Source organism: Chiloscyllium punctatum, chromosome 12 (assembly GCF_047496795.1).
Source record: "Chiloscyllium punctatum isolate Juve2018m chromosome 12, sChiPun1.3, whole genome shotgun sequence".
Lineage (NCBI taxonomy): Eukaryota > Metazoa > Chordata > Chondrichthyes > Orectolobiformes > Hemiscylliidae > Chiloscyllium > Chiloscyllium punctatum.
In genome coordinates this window covers 51,259,334-51,271,432 of record NC_092750.1, presented here as the reverse complement: position 1 = coordinate 51,271,432, position 12,099 = coordinate 51,259,334, and the positions used below count along the sequence as shown (strand labels likewise).

Below are 12,099 nucleotides of genomic sequence, written 5' to 3'. Positions count from 1 at the left end.
CATAATTTAATGAATTGACTCAATTTGATAGTGTGATGAGATTTGAACTCATATCTCCAGATCATTAATCTAGATTTTAGGATTAATAATCCAGTAACATAATCACTAGGTTGTCAATAATAATATGCACCTTTCTATTCTTGAACTAAAATCAAGACTTCACACTCAAATGTATGTGGCCTAAACCTCCATGGGAATTTACACACTGGTTTGTTGCTGTTACTGCTGGTAATGATTAATTCTGAATCATTACCAAAGGTCAAGGGGCTCATTTTCCATTAAACTATTTAACTTGCTTGATTACATCTGGTGCCATCATGTTATTGCAGAATCTTCCCTCTTAAAACAAATCTATAACTGGAGGGAACTGGCAGAGGGATAAAACTGAGCTCAATACTACCCTCTGAGCTATAAGAGGTGAATGGTAAATTGAAACCTGATGGAGAAACAGAGAAACTTTATCTCAATTCAAATTACACAGTCATATTTCTTTCAAAATAGCGTAACAGATGCTTTAAATATTAAAGTAAGCTTTAATTATCTTGATACACTTATTTAAATAATTCAAGGGTTATCATTACTTGTAATTATCCGAACTGAACCCAAGTTGAATGAATTAAGTAAAATTGTCACTCTACCTAGGTACGTTTGTTCCACTTTTTAGCACGTTTATGTCTTCAACTTGAGTATGATGAAGGATACATGGACATTAACATTTATAAGTAAGCCAGGGAACAATGATTTAAAACAGAGTGGGCAAAAGAAATGTTTCAAATTAAAAATATAGGACTCTTTGGTGAGTAACATCTTTTCTGTAACCAATTTAGCCAGCATGGGTCTGTGCCAAGGATTGGAATTTAGTTGTGGGCACAGGCGAGCCTCTGATCCATTAGAGAACGGTTGGGTGCACCAGGCCATCCTTCCATGGGAGGCCCAATGTGATTACAAAGTAGGCAGGCACTTAACTGGTCAGTATTGGAATCTGCTACTCAATCGGGGACCTGGGGTGAGCAGAAATCCTGTCCCTGAGAGCTGCTGCTCAATAACAGTCTGACAGCACTTCTGGGGATGGTGGCTACTGCCAATCCTATGCCAATATCGTCAGCAGAGATCATCATGACATCTTAGGGGAGAGGTCAATGGGTGGACTAGGGGTCATGGGAGAGATCGCCAGTGACAGGAGGGGATGGCCGTTAGCAAAAGCATGGACGTGCTTCTCAATGTGCTTCATCTTTATTCTTTGACAGGATGAGGGCATCACAGGCTAGGCAGCATCTACTGCCCATCCCTAATTGCCCAGAGGGCAGCTGAATGCAACTTTGTTGTGGGTCTGGAATCACATGTAGGACAGCTCAGGTAAGGATGGAAGTTTCCTTCCCTAAAGGACATAGGATTTTCCTGACAATTGGCAATGGATCTTTATAGTAGTTATTAGATTTTAAATTCCTGATAATTATTGAATTCAAACTCCACCTTTTGCCATGGTGAGGATCGAAATCAAGCCACTGGAACATTACCTGGGTCTCTGGATTAACAATCCAGTGATAATACCACTAGGCCATCGCCTTCCCTTCATGTTCTAATTGCATGTCACTTGATCATGCACTTAGTGTATGAGAACCCCTCTCTGCCACCATTGTTTCCTCTGTCCTCCATAGTCTGCTGAAAACCCCAACAGGGAAGCTGGGCAAGTTCTAGTAATATTGAACCACCATTAAAGTCTGGTGGGCTCAAGGAAAGATGGCTCTGAAGAGCTCTTTAATTAGCCTCATAGGCTTCCTGAGTCCAGCGAGTGGGTTCCTGCTGGATTTCAGCAAGCATGAATAAATAGGCATGGCTGGAGGTTGTGTTGAAGGCAAGCAGCTGGAGACTGGTCAGAAGGCTGTGAATACAGTGCAAAATGACCCTTTGTGGTGTGGCAAGATGAATTCACTGGAATACCTCAGATGCAGTCATGAATTAGTCACATCCTCAGTCACCATCTGTTTGGAACTTCTGAAACACAGAACAGTGTACACCCAGGTCCCTTCCACAACTATTGGAAATATTCTTATTATTCCCATGATAGCTAAACTGATCAAATAGCACTGGCCTTTACACTGTGAAGGCTGTCAAATGTGTCTTATGAAGGACTCCATCACACCTTCATGCTCCATTTCCATGACTCCTTCCTCCAGAGAGGCCCAACTTCCTGTTGGTTAGCAGGGGCGGGCAGGGGGTCACTGAAAATTCAATTGCAGGAAGGAGTCATGGCAACGGAACTTTCCTCAAGACAGTCCACCCCCCCCCCCTCCCCCCCGCACCCCCCAACCCCCCACACATGGATGCCTGCTCTGTCCTTCTTATAGAGACATAATTATTGAATCCATGCCCTGTGACTGAGGCTATCTACTCACACATACATGTGGACCTGGCAGACCCATAACCCAGAGGATTTATGTCACAGGGATTGAATTGATTGGAGCATGGAGCATGGGACTACCTGAATCTCTATGCAATTCTGAGCCGCTATTGCAACTGACCAATCCAAGCTGCCAAAGGTTGCAGACCTGACATGGAGGTCACTGCATTGACCCTGCATTCATGTGTTGGCCTATTACATATGGCTCAGTATGAAGATGGCCACTCTTTCAATAGATGAGATGATATGCCTATGGTATAACAAAAGTCTCACTATGGATAGACACCTCCATCTACCACCCAGTGGTGTGCACTTGATAGATGCCCACAAAACTCCCCTTGTTGCTCCATTAGTACAGACTTTGCAAGTTTGATCAAGCATTATGGAATTGAATATTCCTGGAATTGTCCTCATTCCTGGAATGGGGGTTCCTTACAGCTGTCATTCCCTCCATTCCCAACTCCTGCTTACATGATGTACTGCTCATCTTATGCCACACGGAAACAGACCTTAGGTCCAACTCGTCCATGCCGACCAGATATCCCAACCTAATCTAATGTCATTTGTCAGCACTTGACCCATATCCTTCTAAACCTTCCTATTCAAATATCCGTCCAGCTGCCTTTTAAATGCTGTAATTGTACCAGCCTCCACCATTTCCTCTGGCAGCTCATTCCATTCACATACCAACCTCTGCGTGAAAAAGTTGCCCCTTAGGTCATTTATAAATCTCTATAAGGTCACTCCTCAACCTCCGACGCTCCGGGCAAAACAGCCCTAGCTTATTCAGCCTTTCCCTATAGCTCAATTCCTTCAACCCTGAGAGCATCCTTGTAAATCTTTTCTGAATCCTTTCAAGTTTCACAACATCCTTCCGAAAGGAGGGAGACCAGAATTGCACACAACATTCCAAAAGTGGCCTAACCAGTGTCCTATACAGCCACAACATGACCTCCCAACTCCTGTACTCAATGCTCTGACCAATAAAGGAAAGCAAGCCAAATGCCTTCATCACTACCCTATCTACCTGCGATTCCACTTTCAAGGAGCTACGAACCTGCATTCCAAGATCTAGTTTTTCCTCTGAAGCTTGCACAGCTTTTTCACATGGCTGTTGCAGGAGAGAGAGAGAGAGAGAGAGAGAGAGCACCTCTATTAGTATGTCACTACAGCATCTGTTCATCTACCAGGTGCTTCCCCTTCCTGAATGACTGCCATTGTGGCTCACCCACAAGTCTCTCCTCCTCTTATAGGAGGGGTCTCATTGAGCTGCAGCTTTAATATCAGCTTTCTTCCTCAGGCTGTTTTCAGTGTTGCTGATTTCAGCATTTATAGTGCTGTGGCTGCTTATTTCAGGCCTCAACAGGAGCCCAGAAAGCTAGCACTTAGCTGCAGCAGGTAATTAGGAAGGCTAATGGAATGTTGGCCATTATTTCAAGTTGGGGGGAGGGTTGGAGTATCATCAGAGGAGAGAAATCTTACCTCAAATGTGCAAGATGTTGGTGAGACCACATTGAGGAGAACTAGGCAAAAGTGAGGACTGCAGATGCTGGAAACCAGAGTTTAGATTAGTGTGGTGCTGGAAAAGCACAGCAGGTCACGCAGCATCCGAGGAGCAGGAAAATCGATGTTTCAGGCAAAAGCCCTTCATCAGGACTGAAGGCAGGGAGCCTCCAGGGTCGAGAGATAAATGGGAAGGGGGTGGGACTGGGGAGAAGGTAGCAAAGAGTACAATAGGTGGATTGGGGTGGGGATGAAGATGATAGGTCAGAGAGGAGGGTGGAGTGGATAGGTGGGAAGGAAGGAAGGACTGGTCATCAGGATGGTGCTGAGCTGGAAGGTTGGAACTGGGGTAAGGGGGGGGGAGGGGAAATGAGGAAACACATCTGGAGAACTGTGAGCAGTTTTGATACCTTTCTTTATGAAAAGAAAAAACGTCATTGGAGGCAGATCAGAGAAGGTTCAGTCAGATGATCCCTGATATGGAGACATTGTGAGCAAAGGCTGAACAGGTTGGGGACTATACTCACTGGAATTTAAAAGAATGTGAGTTGATCTCATTGAAATATTTAGGATACTTAATGGGCTTGACAGGGTATCGTTGACAGGGTATCGTTCCCTCAGGGGAAAGTCAGAATATAGGAATGTCTAGGAATTGTAGTATGATATTCTCCTGCTATGATTCTTCAAATCCTGGAATATTCTCTCTAATGAGTTGTCTCATTCATGATCTTATGAAATTCTATCTTCCTTAACTGAAGTAAGGCTACTTAAGTCATTGAAGGAGAGACAGCTTTTCAAGCAGATTAAACTAACTCTGGATGGACTATCATGCTATTTAGCATTGTTCAGGTTCACTATTTCTTCTTTTTATTGTTAACTGCTAAAACTTTACAAAAAAGCCATAGATTTGAGGGGGTGGAAGGATCATAGAAACCCTAGAGTGTGGAAGCAGGCCATTCAGCCAATCAAGCTCACACCAACCTTGTGAAGAGCATCCCAGCTATCCTGCATTTCCCACCTCGCTTGCAGATCATCACACTCAATGGGCAAATTAGCATGAGCTAATCTACACATCATTGGACTGAGGGAATAACTGGAGCAAACCCACGCAGACACAGAGAGAATGTGCACACTCCCCACAGATAGTCACCCGAGGGGAATTGAACTCAGGTCCCTAGAGCTGTAAGGCAGCCATGCTAACCACTGAACCACCATGCTGCCAAGAGTAGAAATGCCGTTAACTTAGCTCACTCTAATCAGACTGTGTCTGAGGCAGCAGGCCAAAATGCTGCACAATCTCCTTTTGTCTGGTAATAATGAAAGGGAACCATGTAAAGAGAGATTGAGACAGGGAGGCTGGGTTAGCTCATAGCTCAATATGGTTCTTGTTATGAGAAGTGCAGCCTGTACTATTTCAGCTGTGCTCAACAAGAAATGCACTTTTATTTTTGCAAAAGACTCTGGTTTAAATTGTTAAGGATTTGTTTTATGATATGTACGTAATTAATCAACTGGAATATGAAAGTAGTGATACTGGGTTCTGTGATTAACACCCCTTGGTTCAATACAGCGCAGGTTTGATTAGAGTGCTTGACTTCCCTTGGTTTTCAGCTATAACTCTGAGGAAATCATTCGCTAATTTGTCATTTATTATTATCCCAGTTTCTTCAGCATTCATTTTCTTCTCTTCTGTGTACCGTGTCCTTGGTGGGGTACAGTTCTCTGGGGTTTTGGCCAAGTCATTATTCTTCTATGTTGTTATTATGTATTACCCCGGCTAGGAATTATCAGATGTCTTTTATTTCCACACATGGTCTGTTCCAGTGGGATCATCAGCCAATTTTCACCACCTTTTCCCATGGTCGAGCAGCGACTGAGGCTGAAATCAGCAAACACACACAGGTGTAAGCTGAGGGTTTGAACTTTTCTTTCCTCACATAAATGGGTCAGCTAGGCACTCCTGCCCTCCACGTCAATCACCTCTCCTCCCTCACCGCCACTCCTGATGCCTCTCCTTTCCTCTCACTTGCTTCCCCTTCAGCCCTCCACTCAGCACTAGCTCCTCCTTCTCCCTGGCCTCTCCTCCTCCACTCGTTGCAAATTCCGCCCTCTCCCTTTCCCTTTTCCCCTACCCCTTTCTCTCCCAATATCTCCTTGGTGGCAAACTTGGAAGAATATTGAAGATGGTATATTGTGCAGATGAGTTTCTAATTCAATAATGAGAAAAATGTTGGTTGTTATCGTACATAAGAAACAGGAGCAGGAGTGGTCCATCTAACCTGTTCAGCTTCCTCCACTTTGAATCATGGCTGACCTGTTCGTAGCCTCAGTTCCACTTACCAGCTGCTGAGCAGAGCCCTTAATTTCTATACTGTTCAAAAATCTATCTATCTTTGCCTTAAAAACATTCAACAGGTAGCTTCAACTATTTCGCAGGGCAGGGGATTCCACAGATTTGCAACTCTTTAGGTGGAGAAGTTCCTCCTCAACTCAGTCCTATTTTGAGGCAATGTCTCCTAGTTGTAGTTCACCTGCCAGAAGAAACAAACTCCCTGCTTCTATCTTAAATATTCCCTTTGTAATTTTATACAATCCCCTTTCATTCTTCTAAATTCCAATGTGTATAATCCCAGTCTACTTAATCTTTCCTCATAACCAACTCTCTCAACTCTGGAATCAGAGGTGAGAGTGTGGCATTGGAAAAGCACAGCCGGTCAGGCAGCATCCAAAGAGCAGGAGAATCGATGTTTCAGGCAATAAGCCCTTCTCCAATTCTGGAATCAACCTAGTGAACCTCCTCTGCACCTTGACCAGTGCCAGTACATCCTTACTCAGCTAAGGAGACCAAGATTGTGCACAGTACTCTAGATGTGACCTCACCAGCACCCTATAGAGCTGCAACATAACCTCCCTATTTTTAAACTCCATCTCTCTTGTGTTTGTGTGTGCACCCATCTATTCAAGAATATGGAGAGAGAGAGAGAGAGAGAGAAAGAGAGTGTGCGCGTGTGTCTGTGTGTATCTATAACAATCTGCTGGATTGCCCCAGAGAAATCCAAATCTGTTAATGGAAACAGATTTGTTTTTGCAGCAGAATTTGTGAAACTATCTTTCAGTTGTGCATGGAAGGCAATGTTTCCTAATTATAGTAACACATTGTGAGAATTGTCAGCTTTATCAATGATTGTAGCAAGATACACATTATTATTGGATTAAAGATTCCCCCACAGCCAAATCATTAGCTCTGTAAACATTTCCATCTCATCAAGTCCTCTTCCAGCTCTTCACCCTTCAACATATCCTCAATCTTCATCACACCACCAACCCAACCATGTTTTGCAACAATTTTACTCAATTCATAAAACTTTTGAACACAAGACATTTTAAATTGAACAGTACAGGACTTCCAAGAAAAAAATAAACGTGTTCGCTTCTAACAATCTTCATATTTAGCAAATACTTTCCACATCAGTTATGCAGACCAAGCAAAACATTACAAATTACAGAAAACTCAATGGATTAAAAATTATTTCTCTGCAATGTTTTGCTTGGAGATAGATCAATAATTTTCGATACTCGTGATTTATATCACCCATTCTTTGTGACACAGACAGTGTGAGAGATATGACTTTCCCAGACTTCAGTATACTATAACTGGGCAGCAACCTTTCCCCATTGTGCCTTTAGGTATCCCTCAGCACATAATCCTGGACTCGGGAATTACCAGTCAGCAATGCTCACTTGAGGATGACTCCTTGTCCTGGAAAAGCAGCAAGTTTTCAGCAGATCACCCATTTGGTGGTGCTCCAGGAGCAGTTGACATTTATTTCTGTATGTGTCCCTGGAAACATCCCTTCGAGCACAGACCCCTGCTCAAAGTGAATCTCCGCATAAACCAGGGCAGCTCTCTCCACGCCTCACTATCCAGGCCCTATGGTTTGGAATTGAGGTTACCTTTCTAGAAACCTCTCGAACCTCTCTTTTAGGATGGTCCTGTTATTGGTAACTGTAAAATTAGAGAAACCGTTTCAACACGGATGCATTAAAACATGCCACAAGCCAAAATTGATCCACAATAAGCACATGGCCAGTATGTAATCTGAACTTTCTAAGGACTGCTATTGAAAGAATGCCTTGTTACTTTATGTGTAAAACAGAATTAAAGAATCCACTTTGAAGAAGTCTTTTGTTTAAGAAATAGGAATCTGCAGCAATGACATTTCAGCTAATTGTAACATGGATATTTTACTTCTTGTACTGCATTCTTGGTGCATAGAAATTATTTTTTTCAGGAGGTCTAATTTTCAATGCAGCTGGAAGTGAAACCACAGTAACTTTGAGCATCAGCATTCCGGCTGTGGTTGCTGCTTGTGACCTCCGTGTTTAAAGAGGCAGTGAGAGGTTATCCATGTTCGCCAAATCCTGAGGAAGTTTTCACTTGTTTGACTTACTCTCTCAAGGTCTACATATGTGAACTCCTCACCTTTTAGTTCTGTAGCACTTTCATACACCTGCCTTGGGAATGTGACTGTTCTATCAAGCTCTTTGTTTCAATAATCTGCAATAAAAAGACATGCATTGGATGCCACAAGTTTCTTTTTGCTGCTTGGCCGTACTAAACAACTCTTATACAATTTAAAGATAGTTCAGAAATGGATGTGCATCCATAGTGGCTCAGTGGTTGGTACTACTGCCTCACAGTGCCAGGGATTTAAGTTTAATTTCACCCTGTCTGTGTCTGGGAGTGTACACACTCTTCCTTTGTCTGCATGAGTTTCCTCCCACAGTCCAAAGGTGTGCAGACTTGGTGAATTAGCTAAGGGAAAAAAAGGATGGGGTGGGTCTGTGTGGGATGCTCTTCAGAGGGTCAGTGTGGACTTGATAGGCCAAATGGCCTGTGTCTACATGATACAATAACATTATATGCAAATGAATTAACTTCAACTCTTGTGTTTCCAGAATATGTTTGTGTAAGATTTCACTGAATGATTGCCTTGTGTTCACCATTTTGTTTGAATAGGAATGCAATGGTGAAGTGATGGCTTGGTGGTATTATCACATGGCTATTACCTCCAATAATGTTTTAGGGACCCAAGTTCAAATCATACCTCAGCAGGTGGTAGAATTTGAATTCAATTAAACACCTGGAGTTAAGAGTCTAAAGATGACCATGAATCAATTATCAGAAGAACCCATCTCATTCGCTAATGCCCTTTAGGGAAGGAAACTGCCATCCTTACCTGGTCTTGTCTACATGTGACTCCAGATACACAACAACGTGGTTGACTCTTAACCGCTGGTCAATTATGGATGAGTGATATATGCTGGCCTAGTCAGTGATGCCCTTATCCCATGAATAAATATTCGAAAATAATAATAAATGATACGAAGTGTCAACTGTATGTTACATGTTTGTAAAATACAACAACAATGTCTTTTCATATGGATTTTTAAGCAGATTGTGTTTCCAGTAATTAGCCTATTCACTGGCAAATCAAATATTGTCAGATGGGATGTTGCATCAATTTGCTACAATTGATAAATATTTCAAACAACATTGATGTTTGTCACCACAAAGAACCAAAAGATGGCTAAACGTCATGACCCTTCAGATCTGACCAAGAATAACTAAAGCTGTGGTAACATTAGTTAGGTTTCCCCTCTTAAAAACTTCCAGTAGGTTTATTATAAGCCCTGTGGGATATCCAACAATAAAAATTTACGAGCAAGCTGGATATGAGCTGAGTTGCTGCTGCTCGATGAGAATGAAATAGCCTCCGTACATGGCCTTGCTCCAGTGGCTAACTGGCCAACATCTGTTGAGAGAAAGAGTGTATTCAACATCAATCTTGTTGCCAATGACTGAAACGCACAAACACATTGCGTTCTTTCCAAATTTGCTGTCATGGATGACACCACAGGAGTCTGAATGATGAAAAAGAGCCTCAAGAAAGGAATATGATGCCAGATTGAGACAACACCACATTTCTGTGAATTATATTCTTGTATTTCATATCTCTGGAAACAGCAGCAAGGAATGAACACATGATTGTACAAAATGTTCTTCAATGAGAAAAGCTTTGATGCGTTCAAGATCATTTAGCTGGAAAAGAATCCCTGAAGTTTGTGGTTTTATCACTCTTGTGATGAACAGGCTTAAAAGGCCAGAACTGCCTTTTCCTGTGCTGTATCATTCTGCTACTCTATCTCAATCAATAGTCTTTCACTTGCACACAGCACAAATGAATGTCTTTAATCTCCCACAGGGACATTGATGGAGGTGCAACAAGAGATGAGAGAGGAGGCAGTGTAGCCTCCCAGTGGGAGCTGCACACTGACAAAGCAGAGTTATATAACTCATATGTATCCTTCATCAATGCAAATACACTCACCTTGGTGGATTCTGCATCACAGATATCGTACAATTTTCATTTATCAGGTCACCTCTCAGCCTTCTTCATTCTAGAGAAAAGTGCACCAGTCTATTATAAGCATAACCTCTTAGCTATGATATAATTCCTTATAATGTTCCCACCTACTCAGTTAATCCAAATCCTTTTACAATCTGGCCTCTAATATGTGCACAACTTGATGTATGTTGTAACCACATTTGTATACAGAATTAACATTATGTCTTTGCTTTTTAATTCCATCCACATAGAAGTGAATGTCTTTGTATTTATTCTTTATTAATTCTGTGCCACTACATCTAAGATTTTGCAAATGTGTGCTTCTTGATCCGTCTGGCTCCCTGAACACCATGGGCAATTTAGTTTGGCCAATCCACCTAACCTGCACATATTTGAACTGTGGGAAAAAAACCAGAGCACCTGGAGGAAACCCACGCAGACACAGGGAGAACGTGCAAACTCCACACAGACATTTCCCCGAGGCTAGAATGAAACCTGGTCCCTGGCATTGTGAGGCAGCAGTGTTGACCACTGGGCCACGATGCCGTCAACAGGAAGCAATAACTTTTTAGTAATTATAAGACAACCAGTAAGAATGGTTGTGTTTCATATTCACTTTAAAATCTGCTCTCAAAACAAGGCTGTATGTTAGGATTGCTCCTGAACTTAATTCAATTTTAAATTGAGAGGTTTATAAGTAATACTGAACAAGACTGCATCCATTCATGCTAAGGCATTAATAAACTTTCAGAATTGTGAATTGAATTTCAACATAGATAAACGTTTGATGACATATTTTGACGTTATTCATTCCTGATGAAGGGCTTTTGCTGAAACATCGATTTTCCTGCTCCTCGGATGCTGCCTGACCTGCTGTGCTTTTCCAGCACCACACTCTTGACTCTGATCTCCAGCATCTGCAGTCCTCACTTACACCACAGAAAGAGGCCAGGCAGCCATTTGTGCTATGAAAGCGCTATCCCATTAGTCCCACTCTCTTAACCTTTCACTACAATTCTCCAAAATTGCTCCCCCTCAAGTATTTATCCAATTTACTTTTGAAACTTACTATTAAATCAGCTTCTGCCACCCTTTCATCGGTGAATGTCAGATCATCATAAATGGCTGCATGTATGAAAAAAATTTCTCACCTTGCATCTGGTTCAGTTCATTAGCCCGTCTCTTGGGCTTTCAGTAAACACCTCAGACCTTTGTGTTGCGAAGTGTGTATCTAATTCTGGCTGTCAATAGGCGATAAAGTTAGAAACTGAGCCATAGGCAGTCACTCAATTGCAGTAAAGATTTCAGCATCAGCTAGGTTTTAAGTAAAGGTTGAAATTGATCTTCAGGCTGTTCCAATTGTTTAGCACGCAGGAGGGTAATTGTGAAGTTACAAAGCTTCCTGATTTGTTTCCCTTTGTAATATGTTTGCTATTTCATTCTGATTGACCCACTTCTAGAAATCAGTATTGATTTGCACATCTTATGCCATAGTAAGATTACAGGAAGCACCACCCCATGATTAATAAGGCTGTATCGGTGACTTAATCTTGATCAGGCTGTTTTCCTCTCATCCTCTTATTACTTTGGGGGAAGGGGTTATCTTGGCATCTTCATATTATATAATTTGGACATCAGAACAAAATAAAACTTAGATACCTTCAGCAAATCATATAACTCGCTAATGCAAAGTTGAATCAAATTTTACTCAGATTATTTGCTCACCTATGGAATCATTGAATCCTTGTGTAGAAGCAGGTCATTTGGCCCATTGATACCCAGCCC

The 12,099-nt window shown here is 42.0% G+C and overlaps 1 long non-coding RNA gene across 1 annotated transcript; it reads right to left on the bottom strand.

Annotated features, from left to right (window-relative positions):
* Positions 1–7,640: 7,640 nt before the first annotated feature.
* On the bottom strand, positions 7,641–10,377 carry LOC140483483 (uncharacterized). The gene is made up of 3 exons (XR_011961974.1): positions 10,297–10,377; positions 8,388–8,462; positions 7,641–7,910 (listed from the first exon to the last, which is right to left on the bottom strand). It is a non-coding gene; the product is annotated as an uncharacterized lncRNA (long non-coding RNA).
* Between the last annotated feature and the right edge of the window lie 1,722 nt (positions 10,378–12,099).